We start from the raw sequence: 22,280 nt of genomic DNA, 5'->3' as shown, positions 1-22,280 counted from the left end.
GAAGCGTTTTTGGACCTTAATAACTGTAAGTGGGAAGCTATATCACTGTGAGCACATAAAATAAGAAAATAAAAGTTGGGTACAGTTGTGATCGTTAAATAATAACAACCAATTACGTGTAACTTTTATAAGAAATATTGTAGCTGTGTTCATTACAGTGTGCTTGCTTCAGTACATGTGTCTATAGAAAGTAAAGTAAAGTAAAAGTAAAATAAAGTTTTTTGCAAATGTAATATAAAAGATATGTTGGTTGTCTGGCCTCTGTCATTGAAATCATGTTATGCTATTGACAGATGCATTACAGATGCTTAATATTGTGGCCAATACAGTAAAAACTGTGGCTGCATATGCTGAGCAATCACTGCTATCATGGTTTACAGCAATAGCAACACTTTAGTTGAACAAAAGAGCTAAATGTGAATTATTTTCACATGTAAAAAGTATTTTACACCCTGAAGCTACGCATGGGATTTAGCAAACTGTGATCAAACAAACAAACAAAAAACAAACAATGCAGGTATTTTTTATATCTGAGCTCTACAAATAAACACTATAAAAATATGATAAAATCAGAAAATGATTTATGTGAAGGTATTAATTCAACCTATACTATTCTATACTAACCTATACGATTCATATTTCAAGGATGGATTTTAGCAGAAGACATACTCTTGCATAAAGGTTCCAGTTCAGCACTGTAAAGCTTGTAGTAGACTACTTTACTTAAAATGAGTATTTGCAGTAGGTCGTATAATGTCATGTATTATGTTGTCGTAGACTTTTGCACAAGACAAAAGAACCGGTTAGAAAAATAAGAATAGACTGCAAGAATGTAGCTTGTCCTGCATCACTCCGTTTCCCTCAGCCTTTCTCTCCATCTCCTCCCCTGCACCTGCCTCTCTCTCTCTCCCCTCTCCCTGCACCGTTGCACCGTTCACCGTATACAACTACAGGTGCGAGTGAGCACCGGCTCGAGGCCCTCCGCCAATTAGGAGCAGTGAAGCGTGACCACGTGAACAAATCCCGTTGTCTAAATTCCCGTTCGGCGGTGAGCAGCTCGGAGTGAACGGCAGCGCTGAGAGCCTCATTGAGTGGGAAGTAATAACGACGGTCTAAACGGGAGCAGCGTGCAGGTAAATTGCTTTTTTACTGGCTCTACACTTTTTCTGCCTCGGTTCCTTCCCACATTGCTCTGTCAGGAGGAAATGCAGTTCGGATGCGGAGCTCTGGATCAGCTGCTTGCGGGTGGTTCTTTGCTCTCCTCCGATCCGCGGACAGGACAAACAGCATCATCGGCTGGTTGCTCTGCACCATCTGCGCATTGAAACTCAGCCCCCCCCCCCCCCCCGCTCCTCACCCTCCCCCCTCGTTCGCTTTCTCTCTCCACCTTGTCTCGGCAGGCACATGAGGCTATTGATAGTTGACTGAAGCCTCGTAATCCCCGACTGACCGGCAACAGTCATTTGTGTAACAAGAATGTTGATTGAACTTTATTTTGCTTCGACATTTGTTTTAATTGGTAACGCCCGCATAGAGTGACGCCGTACACGGGGGAGTGTGTGAGGCTTCTTTTGGTGCTGCATGCAGCCAGGAAGGCAGGCAGAGGCGAGCTTTTTATTGCTGAATTATTTATAAGACTGTCTCGGAGAGAGTGTGCTTTTCTTGGATGGAGAGTGGATCAAGATAAATTCCGGGGATCTTTCATAATCGTGATTTCGATCAATTTCACTTAAATGTATCCTTTTTTTAAACTTCAGTCCAGTTTATGATATTTATTGTTTAAGAAAAGAAGCCTTACACTTATACTAAACCTTTTACTCGAATTAGAATCATGATCTCATTTATCAAGTGGCTTACTAATATTATTTAATTCTAACTTTTCACTTTTAAACTGCATATATATAGGCTATTTGGATTTAGGACTGTTAATTACAGTAGGCAATTTGGAGGTTTACAACTTATTTTTCTTTGCTTGCTCATATGTTACAGCATCCTATTAGTGATTTCCTGCAAAAAGATGTTAACGGGTTAAAAATGAATATAGTCTCATGGGACTGATCAGGTTACATTAGATGCACGATAGAAATGATATGCACAATTAGCTGGTGGAATCTATCTAAGTATCTAACTAATGTGATAATTTAACTAAGAATTCAGTTACCATAGCTGTGACCTACTTGCTAACTTAAACTACGCTACATTATGATGTAGCCCAGCATTTACCTGCTGCAAAGGTGGTGCTTACACACAATGCATCACTATTTATAGCCTAAAAGAATCATTCGGTAATACATGCCTAACTAATTATTCATTATTGTAATTTATCTTGTACTTAAAAACCAATTTGTAGGGCTTTAACTTGTACCTCAGTGTTTTCCCCTAAATTGCTAATTTTTCCTCAAGTAATCCTAGTAGCCGTACTTCCCCCACCCCGGTCTAATTCTCTCTATTTTATTTATTTATTTATTTTGTATATGTTGACCACGACGTCTTCTCGCCGCCGTTCTTATTACCACTGTAAATGGATAATATAAATAATAATAAAAATACAGTATATAGTGCTTTTGCTCTCTCCTTGTCTCAGTCTTTTAATAACCCTACTCCACCGGAATGAATCGACCCCGTCCGCGCATGCGCACCCCCTCCATTCAGTTCTCCCCTCAGTCTCGTGCGAGGAGAAACCAGCAGGCGGCTCTGGGCTCGCGCTCTCTCGTTTCCCCGGTTATCAAGGCGCTTGTAGTGTGACTTCTCCTCGCTGCGGCTGAAACTGACAGCTCGGCGTTCTTAAATGTCGGATTGAGCTCGGATTTTTTTTTTTTTTACCTCTGTGGATTTCTGTGTTTTAGCATCAGTGGCGGAGTTTTACCGGCACGTCGCTAACACCGTAAGTTGTCCTGTTTTAATTGTTCACTATCTACGTGTTCTTTCCTGTATGTTGTGGATTAACACGAACGTTTAGCGCTGTCAAGTCGAGAGTGCAAAAGGAGTTTTAGCTAAATTGGTTTTTCTCGCCCGGTCTCGGTCGCTAGAGGTTTGTATGTTGAACTACTTGATCTCCTTCAGTTCATTGTTTTGCCACCCGTCGTTTGCATTCGCCTTTTTCTGTGGCAGCGACAAAAATGGGAACTTTACACGTGATGTAACGCTAACTTTTCCCCAGGTTGTCAGTCTGCGCTATTTCCAGTCTGTTTATGGAAGATGTTTTTTTTGCTAAACTGAATTTTCGTGCGAATAATAAGATGAGGAGATTAGAAGTGGCAGTTTGACTGTGGCTCATCTTTCTTTCATAGCAGGTGTCTGTAGACCACTTCCGCACTCTGCTGAACGAAACGGATCCTATAGAAACTCAGTGAGGTCTCTTTTTAGCCTAAACATTTTCTCCAGCTCTTGTTAGGGCAGGTACTGGTACTTGAGACGTCATAGATTTGTTTACTACAAACCATTTAATTTGGTTTTTCAGTATACTGTAAAAAAATCAACACCATCTCTATTTATATTATTAGTATTACTATTATAATTGTTATTATTATTATTATTATCAAACAATTATGTGGCACACTGTTGTAGGGATTCTACAGTATGTTTTCAAAGTCTAGTGTGGGTATTTCCTCACTCAATATACCTGTTCTATTGTTTGCGTGTGTGTGTGTGTGTGTGTGTGTGTGTGTGTGTGTGTGTGTGTGTGTGTGTGTGTGTGTGTGTGTCTCTCTCTCTCTCTTCTTGCTGAACCAGCTTGTTGGCATACCGAAACCTGTGCAGTAATCATGAACCAAAACTTTTTTTTGTCTTCATTACAACAATTGAAGACCACACAAGGCATGTCATTATGTCTTAACACCTGTGTCATCACACCTACACAAAACTCTCCAGACAGTTCCTCTTGGCAGTAAAACAAAAGAATTTCAGATTTGGCAGCATATCACTTGTGTCTGTTGTTTTTGACTTTGGTTGTTCTAGTCCTGTGCTGGTTTATCAACTATTGGTGGGTGGTCTTCAGGTTTGACTACCAGCTTGTTACTTGCGGGTTATTATTGATAGCTCCACCCTGCTTCAGCTCGTTTCATATGCACAAGCTGCCTCTACACAGTCTCCAGTCTCACTATCTACCTGTGTGAGATAGAAATGTGGGATGCTTTTGTGTTAGTGTCCAGCCTTTGCTTTACAAGCTTATACTGATTTAGTGACTGGTAGCACCAATTCATAATGCTCCTTCTATGCTGTGTACAGTATGAATGCGAGAGGGACCAATAGCTATTACATCCTTGCTTTTGGTGTCTGAGACATAAGTGACTTTTTATTCTTTGTTTCTTTATTACTGCGTGGATTTTTATTTTATTGTATTTTTTTGTCAGCGTGGTCCACAAATATTCTGCGCCAGCCTTAAAAGTTGCAGTATACCTGAGATTGAGCAGGTTGAAAAGTTTGTGCATGTAGCTGTGTTGTTTTCACAGGTTCTTCTTATAAGCATCAACTTGGCAATGAATTCTCAATCAGCACCAATATCAATATTGATGAAAATAAGAGGATGAAAAAGAGCAAGCTGGTATTGTACTTATGATGAACACTGTTTCTCTTTATTTGTTGGTTTATTTCTCTCCTAATTTCTTTTGCATATTTGTTTTCTGTTTACATTTATTTTGGCCCATCTTTGTTATTTTCTTTCATGGGCTGTATTTATATTTTCTCTGTTTTCATTTTGGGGGATACAGAATTTTCATCATTTTGGAATCTCTACCTTTTATTTTTGTTTACTCTGACCACACCGATTCTTTTCTGGACTACTACAATAATGATGATGTGTAATGAGATGATTCTGAAAATCAAACATGACATTATAATTTAAGACTTTTTTCACTAATACATTCTTGACTAAACATGTTGTATAAATAATCAGAATTAAATCATATTTTCAAGGGCTTTTACTATTGTATAGGGTATTTTCCTTTTTAATATTTGATTTTCCTTGTATCAAGTGACTGAAGCACTAACATTGAATTTGGTGAGCTTCAGTGGATTAGTAAATGGATTTAATTTCCACTAATACAACTCTACTTGGGGTCAGATACCCAGATTAAGGACAGAGAACTGGCAACTAGAAATGCATGGCAAAGACAAAAACCCAGCAAAATAACATAATGCACAAAATGTTTTTTTTTTTTCAGGTAAATTGTTTAGTTAAAGCTACAGTGTGCAATTTTAGTTAGTACTAATATGAGACTCTCCCTCTACTTGCTTTGATACAGCTTTGCTTTACACTTTACTACACTCTGCACAGCCTTTCAGGTAGTCGCAGTTATCAAATTACAATAATTAAGAAGCTACAAAACCTACTAATCAAGCAGAAGTTGTAACACTTGTAGTACTGTTTGAAGAGTCTGTTTTACAGGAGGCTTGCAACACACTTCTCCACATTAAGATTAGTATTTTAAAAAGAATGTGAATATGTTTCATACTGTAACTTTAAGTGCTTTATAATCTGTAAAGTAACACTTTCCCAGAAAGGAAAAACACTTACCCAATACAGTTTGTAACTGGATAATAGAAGAAACTTATGGAAGAGAGACATGAATTTTCTAAAGTCATAAATTTCTGGGGCTCGTTGCAGAAAGCAGGTTAAAGAAACATAAGACCAAACCCTGAACTCTGGACTGCCCAACCCTGAGATGGGAATTTCAGAGTGTTTGGTTCCAGATTAGCTGACCAGAGTTAGTTCAAGTGTGTTCAGTCTGAGTTAAGTATGGGTGCAGTAGGAAAGAAAACCCATCATTAACAAATTTCAGATACTACTATTTACCAAGGCAATGGGTAAAAAAAGCCTTTTTTTATCAGTTGAGCTATACATATTAATGTTAATATACAGTAACATTGTGCATTTGTCTTTACAATCAGGCAGCAGCAGTAAAAGAGCATAAACATCTGACTTATTTTAATAGCAACTGTATCAATGAGAGAATTCAACATTGTTAGACAGTTTCTTTAGAACTGGCCGGAGAAGAGAAGATAGAGCAAAGAGTGGTTTGTTGTAGAAGAATTTCTTCTGCATAGGTTAAGTTCACGGTAACCAACCCAATGGTAAAATAATCAATGATTCTGGTACAGGGAATACTGAGATTTCACGTAAACTGCTTTCTGGAATACACTCTCTTGTGTTTTTTCACTCTTGTCTTTCTGCTGTGAGCTCTGCATGTGTAGTCTGGTTAACCTTTTTCACTGCAACCTCTGTGTGCAGCGTCTGTTTTCTGTACACCTGGGAACAGCATCATTGTCCCTTGGCAGCTTGTGTTCTGATTTGCTTTATTTTTGGTTAAGGGTTGGAAATCTCAGTAACACACACTTACAGTAGCATCATTTGATGCCTCTTTCATGTGTCACTGTCTTTGCAGTTTGTATGTGTATTCTGGTACCTGGTGCTTTTCAGCGAAACGGGAGTCAGGCAACCACTTCTCAGATTCTAGCATACAGCAGCACATTTAGTGTCTCATCTGGCAAGGAAATATAGCACTAATCCAATTGGCTGGAGCTTTAGTAAAAGCTTTCCTAATTGGCCAATATGGCAGCTGGCTGCCCAGGTTCCAGTAAGCACAACAGGGAATTGGGTAAAGTCCCAGTCGTGCTGTAGTTCAGGAGGTGCTGAACTAAAAGCAGATAGCAAGCGCACAACTGTTTTGAATATTCCTCCACATGGCAGTAATAATAGACACATCTGTATCTATCCATCTGACTATATCTCATTTTCAACTGTGTTGTTTACAATGTACACATGCAAATACACACATGCAAACACATGCATCTCCTGCATTCAATTTGAGCAAGAATATACTAATCACACAAACATGTTTGAGGAAACATCTCCCCACCTGTCTAACAAACAAAGGCATCAACATAGGAGGATTGACTGTATGCTTGTGTGTCTGTTAAAAGAGGAAGAGTGGATCTTTGATTAGGAAAAATCCTGCTGCCAACTGCCACTGCAGCCATTCCTGTTTCCTTTCACCTCAGTGTGGCTCAGAGTAGAATAGCTCAAAGTGACAGCATTGAAAGATGGGAAAGGGAGAGGAAGAGAAAGGATCAGACAGACAGACAGTGAGACAGAGCCAGAAAGTGTGAGAGATGGCCATGTAAGGTTTTCTGCACCACAGCTTGCACCACTCCATTTTAACACTGACCCTAAATTGAACCATTTAGGGTTTTGTTCTTAAGTCACTGTTAATGTGGACTTTGATTTGTGGCTGCTTTACAATGAAACAGAGGCAGCTTTCACAATAAGATGGATTACAGAACTTAAAGATTCATGATGGAACTGAGATATTAGTGAGGTTTATTAAAAAATGTCTTGTAGGGTTTTTTAATGCCTAAAAAACCAGCACTCCAATTCATAGCATCTGAGTAAAATTTGCTAACTTGAATTATTGCTGCTGTTGCTCAGAAACACACACACACACACACACACACACACACACACACACACACACACACACACACACACACACACACACACACACACACACACACACACACACACAAGAAAAGAACACTCATTTAGCTTGATTTAAAAAGATTGTGCAAAATGAAGGTATAATCAAAGTTTATAATGTTTAAATGTATGATATATATTTTTTCAGGGATTAAATTCAATATTTATTTAATTAAAGAGGCCAGTTAAGAACAAATGGCATGCAGCAATGTGTTTATAGTCTTTGCTCTGCACAAATAATTGAAAATCAAATATTGACATTTCTTACTACAAGGAAAAAGGATCCAGATAGTATTGTAAACCACTTGATGTTGGTTTACACAGAATCCCTGTTCTGCAAAGTGAGACATGTTTTATTAAACTGACACTTAATTTATGGTTAGTTCAGTCCAAATTTAAAAACATAAATTATCTGATGAATGTCAAACAATCCCTCATTATCTCATGATTATCTTTCCCATAAAAACACAAAACATTACTGTACCTTTTAATGCTAAGTTTAAACACTTTTTTGATTAATTTAAGTTTGCTTGACCCATATTTGGCTTGGGGAAATTTGACTGAATTAGAGCCACATGTCTCGCAACTACTAAATTTTTTAGACAGTTTTTAGACAAATTGTTTAGATAGTCTTTACTGTCAAAACAAGTTACAACCTCTTCCTCAGACTCCAACATTTGAGCATGTGTGCTACACACATGTTATTATTGCTCTATGATAAAAACAAACATTTATCTCTAGTGGTTTTATTTTGTGATCTTTGTTGTCACCTTATTTTTTTAAGTGTACTGCATGTCATTTTGTACTGCAATGTCTTGTATTTAAAAAAAAAGTCTTGACACATGCAACTCACGCTAGATTTATTTTCTTATGTCATAATTACTGCAATTTGTATGGCTTTATGACATGCATGTAGATGTATTGCTACGGTTAGATATGAGTGGTCCATCTGCTCTATCACTCAGCTACTGTGGCTCACAAAGTTTCACCTCTCTGCTTGTCATTCTCTCTCACTGACACACACAGCCACACACACACACAGTCAGCAACATACTGTATAACACATACTGTATAAAAATGTGTTGCATGCATGCTGATAACACATTTCCACAGACTCCTGCTGAACTCTGAGTTCTCTCTCTCTTGTCTTTATCTCCCTTTTTATTTTGTTTTTTATCTCACGCACTGACTAATATGCACACATTCATTCTCGTTCACAAACACACAGTCTGCCTCTCATGTCCCAGTTTTGCTTACTCTATGAAAAAGAACTTACATCAGGGAAACCATAGCTTGCCCTTATTCAGACTTCCTGGAAGATCAAGCTATTTATTCAAACTACGTAGACCATTATTCAAACCATGTTTAGACTTTAACTGGAAAGTTGCCCGTTTGAATCCTAGTATGGTTCAACAACCACATTGGAAAAAAATAGTTTGGTTGCTCCATACTGCTGTCAAGGTGCTAAAGATTGTCACCTCCATTTGTTCTAGTAAGCAGTAGAAGAGTGTTTCTTTGATTAATATTATTTCATTATTTATTTATGTGAAAATTATGGAAATGCCTTTAGCAACTTCCTACAGTCAAAGGTGACATCTTATTTTGTCAGAACATGTAAACCCCAAATATTTTCAGTTTACTGTTTTTTTTTTGTTGATTTTACATAATGACTCATTTAAATTTTACTATGTACATTTGAACGGCCCAGCTTAACATCTTTCTCAGCTTTTCCGATGCCATCAGTAAGATTATTTGTGTTCAATCAATACACATTTTTTTGTATTGGTAATTTTCTCTCTTTAAGTATTATTTCAAATAATAATTGTTTAATGTTAAACAAGCTTAAGTAATAGTAATTAATTTTCTAGACATTGATGAGCCATTTGTTCATAACAGGGTTATTCAGTATGTTTATGATCGTCATCTATAAATATTAAGTCTCTTCGTTATTCTTTTTTATTAAATCATCAGAAAAAGCAGATGCAGGGTTTCCAGCTACACTTTGTGGTAACAAACGTAAAAAAATACTGCTAGCCTTTGTTGTAGATTTGTAATGTCTTTTTGTGGTCAGGGCCTTGATTGCCTGCATTATTCAGCAAATGACAACAAACAGTGCATGGGATGACTTCATACTTTAGTCCATAAAAGCACTTGTTTCGATGAGAACGTAGCCTATACCTGTTGCTATAATTTCTTTTTTTGTTTCCTTTTCCTTAACATTCCTAAAGAATAAGAAGATGGCAGGCCAGTGACAATTTGGAGAGGCATTTGGAAGATTTACAAAAGAGATTTTTGTTCTTTTGACTTACCCAGGTTATATGCCTCTACATATTTGTTTGGTTTATTCTGCAGGCAAGACTGTCTCCAATAGACCAGTTTATTTGTGGTGCTTTGATAGGATGTCGTAAGAAAAAGTGATTAGACCAATTTGAATCACTGTTTGGAAACACGACGATTCTTCACTTAAAGCCAATTAAATAAAATGCCTCCTTATGATTATAGTCTTGCTTTGTGTCTGTGTGCCTGCAAGCAATATTTTCTCTCGACTATGATGACCCACTGACCGGTGTTAACAGATTAATTGCTGCTTTCATGTTAAGCTGTGGCTTTATCACCCCATAATTGGTAATGGAGATTATCAGTGAGATGTTGAGTGCATCTCTGTATGTGTGTTTGTGCGTGCTGTGTGTGAGATTTCTTTATCTGATTAGGAACTTTATCTAATAAAGTAGGATTTATTGGATTCGAATCTTGCTACTCTGCTCATACACCAATCCATATGGATCACCTCTACATTACTTTTTTCTGGGCTCAGAAAAGGGAGATGTAACCATAAGGAATATTTTTTTTTTTTTTGTCCGGTAAACCTAAGATAAGGTGCTACCATATATTACAGTACACACACATTTAGTTCTCATGTCATATATGCCTCAGAGCTGCTAAGGTGTGTCACCCAAGTTCAATGTGCTTTCTCGGAGGATGTGGATAAAAAGCAGAAGATGCAACAGAGCAGCTCATCAAATACACATACACATGCCTTTGAGCAGACTTACTGCTCGTGCGAGGGAGTGCCAACATATTTCTCCTGAGTTCTTTTGGAGCCACATCATCATCTCACTCCAGCACACACTTCAGTGTCACTCTGTCTTATATATGCACAGCCAACACTCACAAAGCTGCCTATGCCTATGTGTGCGTGATCCTCTAAAAGGAATTGTAAAGACCAGAGAGCAAGACACACAGTGTATATTTGCAGTTGTTAACAACTTGTGTGATATGTTACTGTTATCTTGCTTGTGTGCATCTCTATAGTTTGCTTGAATCAAGGCAATATCTCACTGCCTGCTTGTATTAAATGTTGAGTGCTAAAACATAATTTTTCATCATTTTATATATTGTGACTTTAAATACTAGCAAACACAGGACAGAGTTTGGAATGAAATCATTTATATCCTCTGTTGCATGCTTATTAAATGATACCCTTCAATAGTTAATGTTATTATATCGTAAATTATAACCTAATGTGAATAACATTTGTCAGTTTCTTCTATCTGTTAGTCTGTTCAATGCTAAACTAAGTCTACATTCATATCAAATGCCGAAGCCCAAATCCCATCTTGACTTTTTCTGACACAGATCAGATTTTCTTTAGTGTGGACAAACCAAATCTAAAAATATCAAATCTGATCTGGGGTCACTGACTTTCCTTGATCAGATTCAAATTTGATTTCTCTCAATGTGACTGCTGTCAAAATGGTTGGAGTATTTTTTTATTTTTTTAGCATCTTACTTCTATGGGCCTGTTGTCATTAGTCAGCATTGTATGTCTGTAAAAATAAAAACAGCGGAGACTCAAAAAAAAAAAAAGATCAAGGTGAATGAAGAAATTAGGATATTTTTAGATTTGTTGAATATTTGCGTAGAATTCAGAATAAAAAAAACAAGCAGTTTTTGAGGAAACTGTGCAATTTGACTGTCACATGCATGATATTATTGTTATTGTACAGAGGTGGCCCAAATTTCTGTTAAATATTCACTTGCATGTCAGTTTAGAACGGCCTTAGAATTTCTCACCCAGTGGTGAGAAATTAGTGGTGTTCCATGTGTCAAATATTTTGTTTTTCAACTCTGGGTTTTGTGTATAGATGGAGACAGTAAGATCCACATTAGTAAATATTACATAAATAAATCAATAAATGATTAAATAATAATAGAAATAAGAGCTGTGTAAATACACTATAAAATATGTACTACACACTATGACTTTTCTGTGTGAACTGAGATGTGCCTTCCGCTGAAATAAATATGCTGTTATGCTGATCTAACTTGTTGGCTTTTTATCTCCAGCTCATCAAAGCTTTAGGTTTAGAAACAGACTTTGCTGACATTTGCTTGGATTGGTGGACCCTCATGCCTATAGTGGAACTGAAACAGAATGATAAAGTACAAACCATGCTTCTGGAGTACCATAGCAAATGATCAGGCTCCACGACACAATGACAGTGACACACTCAAAGTATTTATTCTAGCTTTTAGACTCAGTGAGTGTGGGTCATCAAAGGGGCACCTTCATTTCTGACTCACTGAATTTAAGACACATAAGCTCAAGAAGGCAGTGGTTTCCAGTGTCCCTATCCCAATTTTAACAGATCCAGCCACACTACACTGATATTGTATCGTTATCTTGGTTGTATGAGCTCCTCTTGCAGGAGGGGGCTTTGTAGTTATTAGAAAATGAAATTGCTAATAAATTATATTAAATTATAGTTATTAGTAAATTAAATTGCATAAAGCAGCCAGTGTAGAGCTGCTAAACAGTGGTGATATAATTTTATGCAGCAGCTTGAATGAGCCATAGATAACATTACACAGATGAGAGTGAATTATGGCCCTTAATAAAAGGATGCATCTCTTTCTTAAAAACTATGCTGTCTTTCCTATGTTTGTTTAAATAATACATTTGGTAGTTGCTACCAATACCACAGCAAAAAATAAGCTAATGCATTTGATATATTGAATAAAGTTTATTAATTCTGTTTCAGCAACAAGAGTGAGCTATAACATTTAAGTAATAAAAGGCATTGTTACTGAAACAAAGTAATAATTTTAAGTAAACTTTTAACAATATCTTTTTTACTGTGGTATAGCATGCCTACTGCTGTGTTTGTCTTATTATTTGTGGCTCTGAAAAGCTTGATTGGCTAGATGTGTAAGACAATTAGGAGATCTCAATTATGAGGTGTAACGTTATAGCTCAAATAAAACCACAGATGCTGCAGTGCACACTGTATGTTAACACGAATGCATGATGCACACTCTTACTCTCACACACACACATATACACATACACCGGTAGGGTGTACATGTTGGCTGAAGAGTAACCTCAGTAGTCTACTTTATAACAATTTTAGCAGCAACCAGCTGGCGTTATGAACTATTGCTTTGTTAGTAACAACTTGTCTTCTTTGTGTTTAATGGCACACTATGCTTGTAAGGGTATTATGCTACTTTGTTTGGGCCAAAGAAGTCACTTTCTTCAGCACACAAAAAGTAGTACTGTACCGTTGCATTTTCAGAATTTTAGTATTAGTATTGCTTTTGCAACATCCCTAGTCTCTTCCTAAAGAGACTAGGGACTGTGCTAAGTATATGAAATGCTGTCTGCCATAAAAATCTGTGATTTTGACATGAAACATATTTCACAGAAAAGAAAAAAAATGTGCAGTTTCCTGTAAGTCCTTGTGTAGGGCGAGAAGATAGACTCTTTGAGTGATGTAATGATACACAGGTAATTATATACTGTCAGTTGTAATATATTTTCAGACTCATAACATGGACGCTTTAATTAAAATGTGCATTTAATGAGACATATCATCTGCAGCTGCATTGGCTTGTTGTGGTTAGTTGCTCTTTTTTGATCTAATCTGTCAAACTCTATAGATCGTTGCTGTAATTGTATTTTGTTTGTGGACGTTTGCTCTCCATGGTGCTGAAATACTTCTGAGTTTCAAACACAAGTGAGTAAATATTGCCTGGTAAACAGGATTTTCTTATTAAAGGTAAGCCGTTATTGTAGGGGTAATTTTTTTAAATGCACCTCTCTGTGCTGCTAAATACTTATGTAGAAATAGCTACTCAGTAGTGATCACTAAACCAATCCATTATTCAGTACCCATTTATAATGTAATATTTTATACTGGTAGAGCAGGTGAGTTTTAGATGAATGTGTGATTGTTACCAAGATTGGCTGAATGTCTTAAATAAAGTGACTCCTTATTTGGATTTATTTGATGTTATTGTAGGAGGTTATATGTAGAGGCCAGCTCAAGTGTTTTCTGGTTGAGATCTATGCAGGACACCCAGCCAGCATGCCCGAGACCATGACTTTTATCTGTGAGTGTGATTGGTAAGCAGCAAAAGTGATAATTTTGAAAGAGATCATTTAAAAAGGGTATGTCAGATGTGAGATGTGCTGTATAAGATTTTCACAGCTTTTCATAAATCATAATCAGATTTAAGTAAGAAGACAGATCTGTTTATACTATTTGAAATATAACATTGTTTTTGAGATTGTCAAATGCAATTAATTAAACATCCATGAAACAAAATTTGTCTCACCATTAAAAAAAATACGAACCTCCAAGACTGGAAATTAGGCCTGCTTTATAATAAGAAAGAAAAACATTGATGGTGAGCGATAGACGCAGATGCCATAGTTATTTGTTAATCCATGCCTTGTTTTATTCCTGCTGTCAATGTTAGGTGGCTAAAAGATGACAAAAAGAACTAGACAGCAAAGAGAGAGAAAGTAAATGATTTTTAGGGCATGTCAGAGGAAAAAGCTAACTATCAAGTGTAGAAATGGGCTTTCTGAACAACTTCCCTTAAACGAGGGAGTTGTGCACCCATCAGATTGAGGGACAAAAAACGAGCCATGTTGCTATAAACTGTAAGGGACCTGCCCAAACAACCAGCAAAATTTAGAGCAGGATATTTTCAAATTAAATTTAACATGCATCTTTTACTCATATGGACCCCTTCTTTTCATTACCAGCACTATCTTTAGCCAACTGTGATGTGTGTATCATGGTGATATTGGCAATTTGCTGGCCGTGCCACTGTTAGAATATAATTGGTACCCTCTCTGATTTACTGTAGCCTTTCAGTAGAGCTTATGAATTACTTTATCTAATATCTTTATATGAACCGTTTTATCTTAAGATAACAGTTTTATATGTACTTTCCATGTCAGATATGTTATTGGTTGACATATCCATATGTAGATGTGAGGGTAGATAGCAGTGAAATGTTTCACAGGCCTATGTTTTTTGTTATATTGTGTGTATGTGTTACTGTAAAATTGATAAACTCCAACACACACATTGTATGTGTCACAACGTTTCTAAACTAAAGAGGAAGTTGATGTTCCCTTTTTTCTTAAGGCTCACGCAGTGCGGCCTGTTTAATATAGAGATCATTTCAAACCACGTGGTTATGTCAGGACTGCTAAATGAGTAGGACTGTTATTACAGAGAACAGAATGACAGAATCTATCTGTTAATAATTCTATGGTCAGGAAGAATTTATCTATAGATTATGTGTAGACTCTTACCTGTGTCTGTTGCTGAGTTGCTTCTGAACAATCACACTGATATGTAAGCACATTGCAGCCGGTGAGTCAGTCTGGGGTGTTAAATTTCTAGGCAAGATGTTTCTTAAAGAGCAAAGTCTCAGTAAAGATTTATATTTGCCACTTTGTCAGCCATAAAGTAGCTTTATTGTTTTAATGCTTATGGACTTTGAACATTTAGGGGGTTCACAATGCACAATTGTTCTGTGTCCAAAACACACAGTGGCACATTAGTTACATTGTTGCTTTAAATCAAGTGCTCGGTACTGGTGAAATTACAGCTCGCAGTGGTGTCGGCTGTCATATGAAGCTGTCTTTGTTGTAGAATTCACTGGGTAACTATTTACACATTCTCAAAGAAATGTACTATATTTAACAGCAAAATGACTAGAAAATGACTTGTATTGTTCCAGTAGATAAAAGGAAATCACATTCTGCGTAACTGTGCCTAATGTGTTTTACTATATATTTAGGTCTTTATCAACTTATGGTAAGATATATGGAAATAACTTTGATAAATTGTTGCTGAACTTGATATTGTTTTTGCAGAGACAGATACAAATTTGCAAGCTAATCAAACATCTTATTGAATATTTCTCTGTACTTCAAAGTACAAAGAACATTTGCCCTTATGTTGTTGTCACTTGGCAGTAAGTGGTTAGTTTCCATTTGTGCACGAATTTAACATTAAAGTAACACTGCATAGCATCTGCATCTGTCAAAAGCTGTCAAAGGTCTGCTGCATCTTGCGATGGAAGTGCATTCAGCACATAAACCTTATAAACACATATAAACACAATAGAAGACTTACAGAATCCCTGTGCCTTTTCCTAGTGACTCAATGAATGCTTATTTGCTGTCTAAGAACTAGTATGGCAACACTGCAGGGTAGTATTTTTTTCAACTAAAGACCCCGACATGACAAGAATGATATTATGTTTTATAGTCATTAGGATAGATTTAATTCACTCTTTGCACCCTTGGTTATGTATGTGCAGTGGTGCACCATTAAGATAAGTGGGATTTATTGATCCTATGTATTTCTGTTATTATCTTGCAAACAAAAATATTATGTGCCATTGTCACATTTTGTTAAACAAACCCATGAAGCAAAATCAATAATACAGCAGGTGGTTTACATGCACAAACAGAACCTTGGAGGACTGGTGCAGCATATTATATATGCCACGGTCAGCTTAGTCTATTTCTGTTGCCCCTGGTCAGCCAGCTAAGAAGAAGCCCTGTTAATGCTGGACCAATGCTGCAGGTTATTCTGTTTAGGCACTGAGGTCCCAATCATTTTAAGCTCTGTGTTTATTTATGTACATTTCAGGTACTGGTACACATTATGACATCCATGGTATCACATGAGTAGATGCGTAGCGGTGAAATAATTTGTGATCGATGCATAGACAACATAAAACACTTTTTGGTTGAAGTGGTTTTTGGTTGCATAATTATTTTGCAATATTGTGACCTTTACATAGAAGTTATTTGCATGCGCCCTTTTTATTTTATTGCTTATAATTTTTGAGAAAATGGCCATTCTCTGACAGCATCAGTTCAAGCTACACATTAGAAAATCCCTAAATGCATACATCTACACTCATTTGTCTTTTAGATATATGGCTGGTTCTGGCCAACACAAGTACACCTAGTGCACTACAGTATGTACTTTAGCCTGATAAATAGTTTGCAAAATAGTTAGTATTCTTACAGCATTCTTCATCAATAAAGATTTTAATTAATGCTTAGAATTGCTGAGCAATGCATATTATATGGTTTATGGGTTAGTCTTATAGCTGCCTTGTCACAGCTGGGGCAATAGTAAAAACCTTGAAACAAAGCAGACCAGGAAATATTTGGTGCATAGGATTACATTTTATAAATAAACACAATGAGAGAGAAACTAGATACAAGCTTTTATGCTTCCTCTTTCTCAAAGTACCTAAAAATATTCAAATATTGAAAAGCGTTTAAAATAGTTGTTTTTTCCTGTTATGTAAATAAATAATAACTATTGCACAGGTTTTTAACACACTAGCTGGTTTAACAATAGTGAGAAACAGCAAATGAGGAAATACAGTAGAGAGCAGTAAAGAAGAAAGGTTTCAAGTTAAATGAAGAAATGCTTTCTAGCTATACTAAAACGTATGTGCAGCGCATGACCAAAAACCATGACCTAAACAACTGAATATTGTAAACAGTATTTCTGTAAACAGGTTAATTATTTACCAAATTAAATCAATTTATAGCATTTCCTTGAATGTGCAGTAGTAGTAGTAGTGAGTATTTTAGTGCACATTAAGACATTAAAACCTATTCTTTTGCTACTGATAAAACAGGCTGTAATATAATTTCTTGATTTAATAATGTGTGATGTGAGTTGGTGTGAGTTGGAATTGTGTTGTGAGAAAAAAGATAGACAATGAAAGAGAAAGAAATATGGAGATATGGTTGACTGCAAAAGGAAAAACTAAGTGTTAGAGATATGTGAGTATTTGTGATAAAGTCTGCCATATTTATTAGCTAAGGAAAGAAAAAAGGGTGTAAATATAGGGAGACGAAGGAAATGGAGAAATGAAAAGATGAGGGGGAACATTGGGTCTGCAGAGAACAGGTTATTAGAAGGATGGATAAATAGATAGATGGATAAAAAAATACATAGAATGGATGTGCACTGAGACGCCCCTCAGACTTAACAGCCTAAGGTGGAGAGAGACCAACCTCTGCTTTATCCCAATACCACAGACTAAATCAATGCAATACCTCTCTCTCTTCTCTCTCTCTGTGGGAATTCTCTGACCCACTTAGCTCCAGCAGGCAGCAGCAGAGTTATTTTTACATATTAACAGGAAACAATATTTTTCCTCTGCTTGTCCTCCCCTCATCTATATGTCTCCTTCTCTTCTCTTCCTCCATCTTACCTGTTCCCATTCTTCCTCTCATCCAATCCCAAGGTTTTTTTTCCCTTTTCCTTTTTTGTCTCTCTTAGTTTTAATCCTTCACTTTCCTTTAGATCGATCAGCTACCTGCTTTGTATGTTCAGAGTACTGGCTTGGTGGTTTAATATTATGACATAAACTCAAACAAAGCCTGATTGATGACAATTACTCATACAAATACAATCAGATCAATAAAAGAATGATCGCCTTGGGGATTGAGCGTATTTGATATTGTTGAACCTAGTGCAGTGTAGTACATTTTACTAAGCGTTTTTACTTGCATGGATAAATACATAGATGCATTTCACAATGTTGTGTACATGAACACATGCACATTAAAAACATTTTGGAAACTCAGGACAATCGAGAGTCCATTCCGACCCTTACTGACTGGTGACAACATTTCAAAATATAGCTGGCTAGAAGTCTAATTTGCCTATTTCAGTCCCATTAAACCTTACCTAATACCCCAGTCTCAGGAGCAACCCACTGAACCTGATTTTGCTTCCTATACCAGAAACAGAGAGGGAGATTATATGATAGTCACCCTGTTTATAAATGTGTGATTCATTGCATTGTAGGCTTCTTAGCAGCAAGTAGTTTACATACAATGGACACTACTTCTAGACTTTGAGGGAACTTTTTAGGGCAGTATATAAATACTTTATAAATATATTTAACTCACAGATTGGGACATACTGTATAGGTGAAATGTCGGAGAGTACATGTAGAGCACTATATAGTAAATCGAGTGTGCTTTGTATTACAGTGTAAAGTGTCTTTCTTTCATAAATTACAGTTTTCTCATTTGCTTAGACATTTGTGTCCACTCTGATTTTTTTTTTTTCAAATCAGTTAACACATAGGTAAAAAAAAAAAAAGAAGGTCACTCCTTAAAATGACACGTTTTTTTGGGCAAAAAGTTCTTATATAAACAAAAAATTAACAAAATTCAACAAAAGCAACTTTTTTCCTCAAACAACACAACTGGTGGTCAAACTTTGTACTCTTTCAATCAGTCATTACACAACAGACAACGAAATACAAAATGCAGTCCTTTATATCCCAATATTCTGTGGTGATTTTACTAGAGATGAACTCTGCTTCATTTGACACCTGCTTTTTTTTTGTGAAGGCCTATGTGCCTATGAACGTTGACATACAAGACCTACAGTAAACCTCCATACTAGACAAATTTTAAATATTCAACATGATTCAACATTTTAAAATAAGAAAAAAATTACAAATTTCTCCCCAAATCAGAAAAAATACTGTATTGCATCCGTTCACATTTCATAGTACAATAGCTAACTATTGTACTACTGTACAAATACAGACAAACAAAAAAGAAAGCAAAGAAAACCTATACCTAAAAATCATGTCAAACAAAACTTTGTTTTGAAAAACTTTGACTCATTATGGGCTGGACCCTTTGTCCACCCTCTCTAATGGACAAGCCATGATTGATAACATGGTTAATAACTGTCGCGTGAATTTCATTTGAGCTTGAACTCTATTTTGTGTACTAACAATTTCTCCACAGCATATGCAAACCCCTTCTGCCATGGCCTCTAGCCTTCATTATGTGCCTTTAGTATCTTCGATCTATGCTTGCAAATAGCAACACAGATTTGTTGCATGTTTTATAGACGAATAAGAACTTATTGCTAATTTAAGAATTTTGCAGGTAAATTCTAGCTGGGCACATATTTTTCTTTTGTTCACACAGTGAATACAACTTTCTGGGTGACTAAATGACATGTGAGTTAACTGAAAAATGATGTAAAAACTGTGTCATTTGCAGAACAGAAGACTTCTGATATGACAAGAAGATGATGATGTGGATTTCATTAAATGCATTCTTGCAATTGAGGAAAAACTATAAGTAGGATGTTTACTGCACAACACCCTAAATGAAATTGATCGGTGCAGTTAAACAATGCAAAAGTTGATATTGCTAGAATTGCCTGTAACAGAGGGAGTATTAAAACTGTATTGGACTAGACATATTGAGAAATGAGTTATCACAGTACAATTCACTACTGTATGTTGCTATATTAGTTTTCAGTTCAGATAAATAGAAACACCAGTAATGTTTCTTTTAAATAATTAAAATACATATTGTAAACCCTAATTCACACAACTTCATCATGTCTATAAGCTCTCCTCTCCTCTGCTCTCCTCTGCTGAGAGTAAAACGACAGAGAGGGGTTGCAGGTGTGGACAGGTTATGTATTTGCCTCCTAATGATGATGGATGGCAGGACTGCAGAGAGCAAGAACAGAGATAACAGTGGAGCGATGGAGGGAGATAAAGAAATAGCAGTGTAAGAAAAGAGTGTGTTTATATTTGTCTCTCTGGTGGGCAGATGGTGGGAGTTTTAGTGATATGTTGATCCTCAAGTCTGTGTATCATTCTTGTCATCTACCTGACAGACAAAAAACAAACATTCATACACATACAGATACATACTTACACGTGTAGTGCACTTACACACACACACACACACACACACACACACACACACACACACAGAGTTCAACATCTTTCAGTGGTTGAGTTTCCTATCTATTTGCAGAAGTAGAACACTTACTATTGTCTTGTTTTCTTTTCTAACTAATGATAACTTAATATTGCAATATCTTGACAGATTATTATTTTGTCTAAACATAAGGGAAATGTTCCACGCACAGCAAACACACCTACAGACTTTGTGAAGTCAAAAATGGTGTCAAGTTTTCAGAAAAATGCCCAGTTATGTTTTGTCAAAGTGTTTAAAACATGTAATGCAACAAATCTTGACATTTAGGAGCTTGTACCTATTACCTAAGCTTGTACCTATAATTATCACAGTGAAAGCTGGCATCAGATGGCATTTTGAGACAAATAAATAATTTTGTTTTCTATTATCAGCTGACTCCTATTTCAATAAAGAATTTGCCACTTGTAAGCTGACATTAAAAACGTACAGTTAGTCTAACTTACTACTTAAGGTATTAACAAAATATCAAGTAGTGGTGTGAACGTAACGTTATCAGATACAACATGTTAAGACCCCTGGTGAAGTTACACAAAAGCTATACACACATACAGTCAGCTGCCAGTATTTAGGTAGTTCCTTGTAACTAATGCAATCTAATACAGTCCTGCTAAAACTACTATACCACAAACTACATTTTCCAAAATGCCTACATTTCAGTCAACACCTCTGTAAAACACTTAACCCTAAACTAATATCTTTGAAGTTATTGCAAAGCTGGTGCGATAGTTTTAGCTGTTGTACCTAATAAACTGCTAACTGAGTGAGTGCACACACACACACACGCACCCTTTCCAAATTACAGAAAAGGAGGCAGGCTGTGTCTATGGCAACGTAGAGAGAAGGAAGATGATTGGGCAAGTTATGTTAGGAGCTACTGTATAGAGCCTAGTGTGAGACTTACAGTCCCCCTTACTCATTTAGTGTTTGTGTGCTTGTGTATGCTTGTTGGTGAAAGAAACACAAGAAGTCACACAAGGAGTCAAAGATTAACTTTGCTTCCCTCTCCCCCCTTTCTCTCGGTCTTTTTCATTTTGTATTTGGGTGCTGTATCAATTGTCATGCTGAAATGATAGATCTGGCTGAACATAGCGTTTACTCACTGCATTATGGTCTATAAACGCTAAAAACCCGCATGCCTAATTGAACAAAATTAAGCATTACACAGAGGAGAAACTAAGTTGGAACACAGTAGCAATCAAATAGACTATAAAATATGTAAATATACATTAAAAAACATAAATAAAAAAAGAAATAATATATATATATAACACACACACACTTATATACACATATATACACACACACACATTTTGATGCACCACTGTCTTCTTTCTAACTATAGCTCTCTCAGATAGTGGTCTACATTCGACCACTGTGGCGGTAGGTAGAGCGGTTTTCCAAGTTTTTTTCAATCCCTGTCTCCTCCGGTCACATGACGAAGTGTCCTTGAGCAAGACGCAACCTAGTTGCTCCTGGTGAGCGTTGGCCAGCTCATTGTGTGTATTTGTAAGTGCGAATGTGTGAATAAGAACCTGTGTGAAGCGCTTTGAGTGCCAATAGGTAGAAAAGCGCTATATAAGTGCAGACCATTTAGCATTCTGATTTATGCCTCAGAGCTACCCATTGTTACAGATTTATCTACTAAGGTGATGTGATAAAACCTTATTTAAATGTAGATTTACACATTTT

At 36.5% G+C, this 22,280-nt stretch overlaps 1 protein-coding gene across 6 annotated transcripts in view; it reads left to right on the top strand.

The window, feature by feature from the left end:
* The first annotated feature begins 985 nt into the window (after nucleotides 1–985).
* strbp (spermatid perinuclear RNA binding protein) overlaps nucleotides 986–22,280 on the top strand; it is an 82,254-nt gene continuing 60,959 nt past the window's right edge. For 2 of the 6 annotated variants that reach the window (XM_067484891.1, XM_067484888.1), the window contains exon 1: nucleotides 1,450–2,884. The gene's annotated coding sequence lies outside the window, so the exon portion shown is untranslated. Of the gene's footprint in view, nucleotides 1,134–1,445; nucleotides 2,885–22,280 lie in introns of those variants that run through there. The other 4 variants (XM_067484889.1, XM_067484892.1, XM_067484893.1 and 1 more) reach the window with 4 other exon arrangements.

The sequence above is a fragment of the Channa argus genome, chromosome 18, assembly GCF_033026475.1.
Source record: "Channa argus isolate prfri chromosome 18, Channa argus male v1.0, whole genome shotgun sequence".
Taxonomy (NCBI): domain Eukaryota; kingdom Metazoa; phylum Chordata; class Actinopteri; order Anabantiformes; family Channidae; genus Channa; species Channa argus.
The sequence above is the reverse complement of the archived record's forward strand: the minus strand, read 5'-3'. Positions and strand labels throughout refer to the sequence as shown.